Genomic DNA, 11242 nt, shown 5'->3' on the forward strand with positions numbered 1-11242 from the left:
GGACATGAGCTCTGTAAAGAGCCTGAAGAGAGAAGAGCAGCTCCATTGTGCTGTCGATTTCAAACAGACATTACTACATAAGTTGAAATGACCATGTTTAATTTTCTTATGTGTACTCTAAGCTTCATGTCACATTTCTGCATTCTTATCAACAAAAAGTGTGCCCTCATACTTTTTGTTTTAAAAAACACTATATTCAATATTTTGTTGCAGAAATCTATCCATGTGCATTAACCCAATGCTACTTCATGTCTCATAGCACCACAAAAAGGTTTACTTGTGTCTTTAAATGTATGATCAACCACAACTGTTCCATCATGTGCTCGTATGATCAGTCTTCTAGAGAAGTATGTTAAACCTGCCCTTTGTAGCACAACTGTCTGTGGCTGTGGCCCATGTGTTAAAGCAGTTTAGTTGAAGGCAGTGCATGTGTTTGAGCCCAGGATTCCTCTTTGACCTTCAGCAGCTCCACAGATAATGTAATCATGGTCAGGGACTCGCTGCTGTCAAACTCCTCCCTCTGACGGCCTGCTGTGAGCGAGAGTGTGTCAGACATCTCACATGTGAGCACCTGTCTGCTCCTGTCTGCTCCTGTCTCCAGCCGCAGCCCGCCTCATCACATGACACCACACAGGGCAAGGGCAAACCCAGATTCACTTCCCCTTTTGTGTGTTGACAGCTAAATATATTCTCTTCTAAATGTGAATAAATAAAAACACTCATGTAACACATGTAAAGTATAATTAGCCTTCTCTAGCAATTAGTCAGTGATCTGATCAGCCTGAGTGGCAGCTGTGACAGGGAATGCAGCGGGCCATGTGTTGATCCACGCAGGTCCAGCTCTGGGGTCACAGGGGCATGCTGGGGCACTGTGCTGCAGGTTTCATGTCAGATCCACCTGTCGGCTGTGTAGCCTCTTCATCTCTGCCCTCTAAACGGAAACAGGGTTAACTCCTGTCAGCTGGGGGCTGAAAAATGACTGGATTGATCTGTACAAGCCCAGGCCTCTGCCTGTAAAATGCGATCAAATGTAGAAGCATCACTCCGCTCATATCTACACTGACCTTTCACCTTTAGCAAGACCCCTCTCATAGTGTGTACTGACGTAAGTGCATTTTTCATGTACACAGTGGATGACTTTATTGTATAGAGTGTGAGGGGGGAGGGTTGTTACACTGTGGTCAAATAACCCTCATTATTTGAGTTCATTATTCTCACACTGCCTCCACATACAGTGACCCTCACTCTCCCCCCTCTCCCTAGCTTCTCCTGGACACAGGTATGGCTGAGATCATAATTATGTTTTGACACATGGCGTTAGCCCCTGGAGTACTCCAATTCTTTAACTCAAAGTGGGAGTTGTCAGTGCGACAGCCCTTACTGCTCTTAATTGGAGGGGAGGAGCAGGAGGCCCGCCCATAGAGCGGGCTGGCACTTTTAATGAGGTTATGTTTGTACAGGAAGTCAGAGTTGTGACGGGAAGAACCTGTCAGTGGCCCGTTAAAGAGAGCGGCTGACATCTCAAAGCCGAGTGTGTTCGTCAGTGAGAGGGGAAAACCTCTCCACTCCCCTTTCTACAGGTGGAAGCAGGCAATTAAAGCTGAAATAAGAGCACAAGAGAAAACACCCAGGGCAGCCATACCATTTGGAGTGTATTGCCAATAACCAGGAGAGGAAAAGCTGCTGATAGGATAATAATTGCATAATGAAATGAAATGCTTATTAACACTCCTCTTCTTGGAAAGGGACTCAGTTGAAAAGAGGCAATAATTACCCACTAAACAGCAATTACCACAAATCAGTGAAATCTGCCCCTGTATCCAGCGCGTGCGTCTGAGCTCTTGTTATTGGGCCTTGTGGCTGCTGGTTTGGAGAGAGGCAGGCGGAGGTGTTGAAAGCCCAGCTGCAGCCTGGGCCAGCCCAAACACTGGCTCAGTGTTCTCCAGGTGCAGTGTGTTGTGAGAGCTCTGCTGCCACTGATATGTGGCTGTTGGTAGTGCGCCCTAACAAACAGCCAGCGCTCCACCTTTTGATCTGCACCACCCTCAAAGCAAAGCTCCTCGCAGCCCCCCTCTCTTTACCAAATGTATTCCATTCTTCCTTTAGGTAATAGCCCAGCCAAACGCCTGGCCTGACATTTCATTTCCAACAGACATTTATTTGGACTGGGGGCTGCATTTATTTTCCTAAGTAGGTTTTAAACAGGTTTGGGTTTCATCAGTGCTTTGCTGACATCCAAGCAAAACGATCACACAGACTCAGCCATTTCCTCTTGGTGTGTCCCACATGTTACAAACACAATTGTTTTTAAGAAATCCAAGCCAGGAATTTGGGTAGTATTTATATACACATACACACACACACAAAACCATCTGCACAAACCCACTGGCCAGTCCACCGCACTTTGAACACACTGGACTGTCTCCTTTGCTTTTGGTGGAGAACATATCATTGAACTAATAGACACTCATTGTCCATTGTGACAATATGTGGCTTGAGACAATTAGGCTGGCTCCTCTCTGCTCCTACTCGTGATAAGCATCACCTGTATGCTCTATAGATTGAACCAGTGCCTTCAAGGTTGTCTGGAGGTCTCTGGGCGTTCAGAGCAGCTCTCAAACCTTTCTCCAGGAGGTAGTGGGAAGAGTTGGACATTCTTTGGTGACCTTGGGTGGTCTAGACCATGTTGATGATGTCGACAAGGTTAGAGTGTCATTAGACAGGCTGGAGGCTGTTTGTTCTTTGACATGAACCTCACTGAATGAGCTTATCAAGACACCAAGGTGAAAAGGGGCAAAGTGCAATTTAAATCAAATCCAAATGTAATGTCAGGGTGAACATAATTTTGTCCTGTGTTGTACATAGAATATTTTTTTTTCTGTCTGTTTTTTCTATTTTTTTTCTTTGAGCTGAAAAATGAGTGAGCAAGGTGCCTTTAACAGCCTCTTTGCCAGGATCCTGTGGTTTAGTTTGTATTTTGTTGATGCTTATTGCTCATTGTGTGAGAACAGAAAATACTAAGATGTGAAACTGCTACCGGAGCACTCGCCGCCTCCCACGGCCTCATAAGACTTATCAAACTGGCACAAGAATGAGGCTGGTGCACCACAACATACAAGAGTCACGTGTTCCAGTGGCAAAACGTTTTTTAAATTCTGCGCTTGTGTGTTAACAATTTGGAAAATGACAATGCTAGTTTCCAAGTATTACGAACTAAAAAATCAAAAAGACAGGAAAAAACTGTTCAAAATTGGATACCTATCATAAAACGTAATGTTTTCCAAAATCACAAAAATCACCAGGCCACAGAAATTGTCCACATCTTTCTGATCAAACTATGGCCCATCATCAACTCTCATGTACTGTACCGAACATTTACAGATGAAATGTAGGAGAGAGAAACTATTACTCCACATTTCAGTGATACATCTCTTGCTCTTGTCCCTGTACTGGAATCTTACAGCCTTTGACTCCTAAGACTTTGATAGTTTCTACATGATGGACTCTGGTTAAACCAAGAATCAGTAATGCTCTGAGGTCCACTTAGCCCGGCTTCTCTGACATTAATAATGCACAACATTTTCCTAATGAAGGAACATATTTTTCCTCTTCCATTTTTCTTTCAACACATTGGATAACTGTGTTAATCAAGGCTTTACTTTCAGATTTCCCTCTAATGGCATATCCAGTGAAGGAAAAAGGTCATGGTGGTAATAGACTGATCTGTAGTCCTCGGGGAGATTCTCTTTCTAATGCCGCTCTCTCTCTCTCTCTCTCTGTCTCTCTCTCTATGCCCCCCCCTTTGTAACTTGCTCGTTTGCCCGCTCCCAGACAGACATGTACGTCTCAAACATCCTCATCTACCTCCCACTGCGCTCTGCCCGCCTCACCACCATTTCAATCACTGGCCCAAATGAAATTATTAAGAGGTGTTAAACGTATTAATCATTAAATTAGCTAAATGATCCCCCTCGTACAGCTACAGATGAATGGCATGTCATTCTGTAATGCAATTTGCTCCTGCAGCAGGTGAAGGTCACCAGAGACTCAGCATTTTTCACTGGGAATCTTCCTCTGAGCCGTCATCGAGGGGTGGGCCATATTGACAACAATGAATATCAGGATATTTTTTGCATTATCTCAATCACAATATTCACTTTAACAATACATCAGGTTGTGCTCAAATCTGTCTGTAAATGTCTTGGTGGAGGATCAAGTGTCACATGAAATGAACCATATAAGTGCAGAATTACCAGTTTATCCCCTTATTTGGGAGATTTGCTCAATTTAGTTTTAATGTGTTCATTTTACTGTCATTTTAATGACTTCATTTATAGACTCTATATCTATATATTTTAATTTTGCATATCAGGACAACAATAGTAATATTAACAACAACAGTAATATTGGCCATTTCCAGTTTCAGTGTAGTGAGTCTTTTTTTTATCCATTTCCTACTTCATTAACAACTCTCATGAATTGTTGTTTTCACTCATTAAATCGGACTTCATACTGGAGCAACAAAGTACTTCTGTCTCGTCTGTTGACCTGGGCCGTGTGCCGTTTTTGTGTAACCTGAAATGTTCATTTTAGCCAGTGGATCATTCAGAACCCCAGAATGTTCAATGTTAATCCTTTTAAAGGCCAAATAGAGAAACACTATTAACATAGTTAAATTTGATTATCTCAGTAAGTCGCTCACTCAAGTAAAACCCCACAGAATTCATTTGGTGTCATTTCCTTGTCGATAAAAGCCTAACAAGTTCTTTCATTTAGCTCTTATCTTGATTAATTGGCAGGAAAACAGGCAGGTTTTGATATAACCAAACTCCCACTCCCACGTGTTTGGGTGGCTGAGTGGGCGGTGTGTGTGAGTGTGTGAGTGTGTGTCTGAGCATGTGTTCAATGATTGTGGGGGTTAATGTTTCAATTCAACTCAAATTTATTCATAAATTAACACATACATACAACAAATAAAACAAAACATGCAAAAACACAATAAAAACAGTACAATACATATGTCCTGCTCAGCTTGTCTTAAAAGCCAGTGCATACAAATGAGTTTTCAACTAATATTTAAAAATGTTTAAAGATTGGCCTGTTCCCAGAGGTAGAATGTTCCAGAGTCTGGGACCAGCTACAGCAGAAAGTCCCTGGTCCCTTCTAGTTTTTTATCCGGGACCTTGGAACATCCAAAATCATCTGGTCTGTTGATCTCAATGTTTTACTGGGAACATGGACAGACAGAAGCTCAGAGAGACAGGGTGGGACAACTCATGAAGACATTTAAAAACCATCAACAGAATCTTAAAATTAACCCTGAAGCTGACGGGGAGCCAGTGCAGAGGGTCAACACAGGAGAAATGTATTTATATTTCCTGGTGCCCCGGAGCAGTAGTGCCACAGCATTTTGGAGTAAATGTAAGCAGTGGATGGAACTCTGATCCAACTCACAGTACAGGGAGTTACAGTAGTATAATGGGCAGGTGATGAAGGCATGTAGGACACGCTCCAGGTCAGTGCAGGACAGGTATGGCTTCACCTTACTAAGTAAACGCAGTTGGTAAAAGCCTGATCTGATTATCTGACTGATCTGAGCTGGTCAAATCTGAAAGAACCATCTAAAACAACATCAAGATTTCTGACAGATTCATGGCAGTAGCACCTCCAGAGACATTTTGACATCAGATAAATCCCCAAATACCAGTTTCTGTTTTTGATTAATTTAGCTTTTAAAAAGTTGGGTTGCCTGGATGGCTCTTAACAGGGTTTGGATGCTATCTGTGCTGGGTTTTAAGGGCAAGTAAACATGCACGTCATCTGCAAAACAATGGAAAGAAATTCAAATGATCAAAGTGCTCAAAAATCACAGAACAATCAGGGTTTACAGAGGGTCAGCAGCTCTACAGGACGAGTCTGGGTCCATAATAGAAGAAATTGAGAAATTGTTCACACAGAGACTCAGAGTACATGTAAACTCAACAGAATTCACCAGTGATTTAGGGAAGAGTACTTGGGTTATTATGTTTTTAGAGCTCAGGGTTGACATGTACTCAGCTTTGGCACAACTATCTGATAATTACTCAGTCTATTAAAAATACTCAAAGAAACATACAGCTCTTTTTCCATCTCCTCTCAGCACGTCTGCGATCTCACGTGTGTGTACATTTAACCCTGGCTGATACAGTCTTTGGGCTCCACGCAGGGGCCGAGTGGGGCTCTGAAACCGTTTGCAATGCAGCGGCCCATCACCAGCCCTCTCTTTAGAATGATTGTTTTTTGTTTTTTTTTAAGAAGATAAAATGGCCTACACAAATCACCCAATGTGCAGGGGGTTGGAGCATTTCTCTTAGTCAATTCCTGTATTCTGCTGCATTTTAGTTATCAATTTTTGCCATCTGTACGTAAAAGTATGCATCAAACAATAAGCCTAAACTGCTCTCCTCATTTCATTCATTTAATTGTCATTTTAAAACCTTTTCACAGTAAGGCTCATTAATCCATGCTGGTGTTTTCACGAAAGGGCCAAGGGAAGTGTTTAGTTGATGCTAGCAGTGCATTGAAATATCAGTATGTACTGCTGGAACTTTTTCTGAGATTTTGGGCTAGATGGGAATTAACACATGACTTGACTGCATTTTGAGGCACGATGAAACAAGGCAGAAAGAAACGATGGTCCGCACGAAAAGAGTTCGCCGCTGGCAGCTCTATGAACGAGTGTGTGCCCTTTTTGTGTGTTGGGTCATGCACCCATTGGGTAAACGAAGGTTAAAGGAATCCACAACTGTCAAAAAGTCTTCTGCTAAAGGTTTTGCGTCACCTCAAATGTGTTAAAATCACTAAAAAATAAGAAATGATTACAGTTAAGAACCATTTCCGACTGAAACAATTGTAGTTCAAAACTGGAGAAAGTGTTTGATAGACACTGACAGCATTTAAAACTGGACTTAAACACAGAGGCAAGCCCTCCACTCTTGCCAGAGGTACAAGGAGAACTGAAAAATTAACAAAGCCAGGGCTCTGTTAAAAACAAACATTCAAGATGCCACGACACAAAGAAGTCATTGAGTCTGAAGGTCTTGTTAGCCAATGATTGTACATTCATCAGGGCCATACGACGTATATCCTCGTTGTTTGGAGTGCAGGCGCGAGCTAGCATGCAAAGATCTTCCTGGTTAGCGCCGTGGTAGCTGGCTTGGCAGCGTCTCTGGGAACAGGATCAGTGCTCCACAGGCGGAGACTGCACCAGCTGATTCCTGGATAAGATTCGTATAAGCGGTATGGGGATAAGCCACCACTCCCTCGGTGGGTCTCCTGCCCCGATTTTTACCAAAACACAGCGTTTCCTCTGGGGCACAGCAAAAGGTGTAATGCACAGGTGAGCTGGAATAGAGGCTAGTAGTGGTGGAGGACATGAAGACTGATTATGTCTAAAAAAACACAATAAAAACAAGTGTTTATCTGATCCCCAAAACAATTTGAACTAATCTTTACTGAATAATATTTTATATCACACATTAAATGGTGGCCTTCACATCAGCTCCTCCTATGATAGCTGTGATGAGCATGCTTGCTTTACATATATTTGACTTGCGTTTCACTGAAAAGTGCCTGGCCTCACAAAAACATATTGCCTCTAAAATTTGGAGGAGCTAAAAAAAAGCCCCCAGAAGTATGACCCCAGTCCTGTGTTCCTCATGTGCAAAAGTTACAGGAAAGGCAAAAGGTCCCTACAGTGCAATAATGCATTAAGCTTGACCAGCTTCAACCTAAGATAATGTGTAGAAATGCTAACCACTCTGTCAGCGCTAAATATATGTGTATATGACTAGTAAATCTAAACTATATACTAATATACTATACTGTAAATAAATCACCAAGTGTTTCATGATAATCTGTGTGGTCTATCTGAATAGACTCTTTAAACTGATTAAACTATTCCCTATGGTCAGTGCATTATCTCATGGTCACTTGGTACATACACACTGATTCATTGATACTTGATAAAGTACATTAGTTATTTTACACTAAAGCTTATTGTCTGTGCAGACATTCACCACACATGGACTCTTTATGGTACCCTTCCAGAGCCATTCAGACACTCGTACCGAACAATCTGTGAAGTTACTTTACAGAATTTTACACAAGGCTAACAAAGCATACCTCTATAGTCTTACAATTACTGCCAGAGTTAAGGTCAATGCTGTGGATGAGCAGGCTTGGCAGATAGGGGACACACAAGGTCGGCTAAAATAAAGATTTCACTAGTGCAAGAGTCCGCCACAGACGTCCTATGACAGTCCAGAGCCCTGACATAACCACTTACATGTCATTGGTACAGGTCAGTAACCAAAGGGATTTAAATATCATTTTAATTAATAAGATTAACTGCACATAATAAGGTTAGCATTATGGGCCCTATATGACATGTACATGGGCGTGCATCAATATGTCCAAGTGTACATGGCCGTGACTAATGAGGCTCATCGGCGGACTTCAAATCACCTCCTTCATTTGGTCCAAATTTGCATACATTCTCTATGCAGCAGAACACTGAATCAATGACACGAGACTTAGCGTGTGTTTACCTCACCATGCAAACAAGACTGCCATTATAACAAATGAGTATCTCACTAAATCAATGGAATCTGTTATTAATTCAAGTATGATTATATTATTAGTCTGTGATCAATATGGAGCTGATTTCAGTACAAACAAGGGGATTAGAGTGTGCATGGTCAGACAAGTGACCAGATGGCCTTTGCAACCTTGACCAAGATTACATCAATATATCATCGAGCAGAACAAAGGTTGTGGGAAAATATGGAGTTTTAGTAAACAAATCAAATTTTTAGTTTTATATTTTGTTCATTGTAAACTGCAATACTGATCTAAGTGTATTGAGTAACTGCCAAAACTGCAGAATGGAGAAGCCCCACCCCCTCATAGTGGCATTTTATCATAGCAAGCAGCAGATTTTCATTTACTTGTTTTTATTGTTGAAACATGGCTACTTGACACACCGAGAGTCAGAAGTTTTTTTGGAATAATAAGTAAGTACAGAGTAATGGACTGGGGAAGGAGCGAGGGGAAAACTGCATTTTTCAGAGCACTCAAACATCAGGACAATACAGGATTGCTTAAGCACGAATGAATCAATCAAACAACCCTGAGCACGTTAACGATGAGGTAACACCATTACCTCAAAGACATAATATTTTAGATCTGTCATTGTTAAAATAGTTAGGTTATTTGGCTCTATCTGCATTCAGTAGTAAATCACTACTTATCTGCTCAACAGTATGTTCTTCAGTGTGTTAGTATATGGCAGTCAGTGTGGAAGACGACAAACAAACGTGCGTGTTGGTTGCCAGATATTGCACAATAGGTAAATACAAAACCGCCTCTCTGAAAAGTGCCTGTTGTATCGGCTCAGCCTTTGTTTCGTTCGGTCTCATTTGTGATGGGATTTATCTCTGTAACATATACAAAACCCTGGCTCTTGTTTGAAAGCAGAATCATTTACAATCCTTACTTAAACTAAATGTGTATTTTAGCATCACAATAAACCAACACAATAGCATGTATATTTCTCTTTTTCCATTGCAACAAATGAACACAAATGCGTGCGTATTATTCTTATGAAAATGTGCCTCTGACATAATTGTGTCTGGATTCACGTCCCTACTATAGATAATCAAAAGATGCTGATAAGTTCATGGTTTCTCAATGGCTCTTTCACATCGCTCTGTATGGGGACCGTTGCTGTGGGTTGTTATCACTTATTTTGCACATTTGCAAAGACTGCAAACACTCATTTAGATGATCAGAATCTATAAATGAGAGTATCATTGCTGTTTCTCAGAATGAAATAATCTTGTCCATTTTGTAGCTAAAATGAATACAAATTATGACATAGACATGTTACATATGTATAATATGTATATGTATCTCACAGCATTGTAGAAGTATATTTATATATTTAAATGAGATTGAGAGATTACACAGATGTCCAAAAATTCTCAAATGAAATGAACAGGTTCAGAAACGTGCGCCCTACATCTCCCCACTCCTATGACTTGCTTTAATAAATTACTGTCCAATAAGAACTTTTATGATCTTGGCATATGTTTCCTTTTATAGGTGAAAATAATTGTGCTCCCAGATCAGCCCTCCCCCAGTTGGTTCCTTCTTGAACGTGAGAATGAGCCTACCGAAGCCTACGAAATGAGATAGTTTCACAGTGCCTGCACAAGTCCTTCTCATTTGGGTCGTTACACAGCCCCTCCCCCACAACCAGCCCTCTCCTCCCTCTTTCTCTATTTCCTGGCATACCTTCAGAGGCCCCTCCCCTATGCTGGCCCCTCTGCATGCCAAAGCCGCAGCTCCTCCCTGTGCACCGCGCACAGCACACCGCGCACATGCCCTCCACACACGCACAGCCTCTGTGTTGTTGTGAGCTGCCACTGAAGTGTGACAGAAGCCACTTGACAGGTGACACACACACACTTGATGTTATCGGGTCAGGGCCCGCGATTCAGCCTCTTGAGTGATGAGAGACTGTCACTTGCATTGTTTATCTCCGATACAGGACAGGGAAGGGGAAATGACAGAGGGACAGCGCTGCTCCTTTCTTTGTTTGAGGTGTAGAGCTCAAGGGGAAAGAGGGGACTGTCAAGATGCCAAAGAAACTCCTGAAGCTGGAGATCGGCCACAAAGTCTAAAATGCATGATATGGCCCTGTGCTTATGAACTCCACGCTGCTGATAAATGCTCACGTTTCAAAGTGAGGTTTTATCATGATCATTTCAAGTTTTTAACTTGCCAGGAAAAATGGGGTGACCATTATAATGGATTCTGTCGGCTATGGCTAAGGTAAAGTGAAACTGAATCTCACATAACACCCCTGAGCCCTGGGTCAAAGGTCATCTGTTCTGAGACTCCTTTGAAACATGTGTCCTGTCCTAATGCTGCCACTCGCACACGTGTGCCCCTCAAGTGACCAATAATTAAAATAGTGAGCTCTCCTAGAATCCTTTTGAACTTTCAGCATGCCTGGGAGGACTCTATTACCAAAGCCCATATGTAAAGAAGCTTTGTGGAGCTTATACCATCCTGTATAATCAAATGAAATGAATGAAATGAAAAATCATGTATAAATTGGTCTTTTATTATTATTGGGTAATGAACCTTGATCATAATTGCCATAAACACATGTGAACCTGGTTATCACAAGCTTAAC

Source organism: Periophthalmus magnuspinnatus, chromosome 3 (assembly GCF_009829125.3).
Source record: "Periophthalmus magnuspinnatus isolate fPerMag1 chromosome 3, fPerMag1.2.pri, whole genome shotgun sequence".
NCBI lineage: Eukaryota > Metazoa > Chordata > Actinopteri > Gobiiformes > Gobiidae > Periophthalmus > Periophthalmus magnuspinnatus.